This window comes from Bombina bombina, chromosome 7, assembly GCF_027579735.1.
Source record: "Bombina bombina isolate aBomBom1 chromosome 7, aBomBom1.pri, whole genome shotgun sequence".
In the NCBI taxonomy this organism is placed as follows: Eukaryota; Metazoa; Chordata; class Amphibia; order Anura; family Bombinatoridae; genus Bombina; species Bombina bombina.
Genome location: NC_069505.1, coordinates 568,460,607 through 568,461,863, shown reverse-complemented (window position 1 = coordinate 568,461,863; position 1,257 = coordinate 568,460,607).

The window sequence follows — 1,257 nt, the reverse complement described above, 5'->3', positions numbered from 1 at the left end:
TTGACTGTAAAATAAAAATAAACCCTAAGCTAGATACAATGTAACTATTAGTTATATTGTAGCTAGATTAGGGTTTATTTTATAGGTATTTAGTTTTAAATAGGAATAATGTAGTTAATGATAGTAATTTTATTTAGATTTATTTAAATTATACTTAAGTTAGGGGGTGTTAGGGTTAGGGTTAGACTTAGGTTTAGGGGTTAATACATTTAATATAGTGGCGGCGACGTTGGGGATGGCAGATTAGGGGTTAATAAATGTAGGTAGGTGGCAGCGATGTTGGGGGCAGCAGATTAGGGGTTAATAAATATAATGTAGGTTGCTGCGATGTCCGGAGCGGAAGATTAGGGGTTAATAAGTATAATGTAGGTGGCGGTGATGTTAGGGCTGGCAGATTAGGGGTTAATATTATTTAACTAGTATTTGCGAGGCGAGAGTACGGCGGTTTAGAGGTTTAAATGTTTATTATAGTGGTGGCGATGTCCGGAGCGGCAGATTAGGGGTTAAACTTTTTATTACAGTGTTTGCGATGCGGGAAGGCCTTGGTTTAGGGGTTAATAGGTAGTTTATGGGTGTTAGTGTACTTTTTAGCACTTTAGTTATGATTTTTATGCTACAGCAGTGTTTCTCAACAGCCAGGCCGCGGCCCACTACCGGGCCGCGACGGCCCTGCTGGTGGGCCGCGACCTGGCATAGCCTCCAGACACTTGCTCTGACAGGCCCACCTTTACATATTTTTGATATTTCGGATGGGCCTGTCAGAGTGCCACTGTTCATGTCCATTTGCGCACTGTGAGCAGGTAGCGGTGGGCGGCGCACTATGAGCGGGTAGTAGCGGCGGCTGGCGTGCAGAGCTGGAAGCATCGGCTCACAGGTAAGTAAGCCCACTGACACCAATGACATATAATTACGGCTACTGACACCAATGTGTATGTATAAACAACCTGACACTAATGTGTATGAGTAAACTATATATATATATATATATATATATATATATATATATAGGGAACCCACTAACACCAATGAATTATCATATAATTAACCCACTGTAATATATATATATATATATATATATATATATATATATATAATTATATATAATTATATGATAATTCAGTGATGTCAGTGGGATCAATATAAATGTATATATATATATATATTTTACAGTGGGTTAATTATATGATAATTCATTATTGTCAGTGGGATATTTATATGGACATAATTAAACCACTGTAAACCATATATATATATATA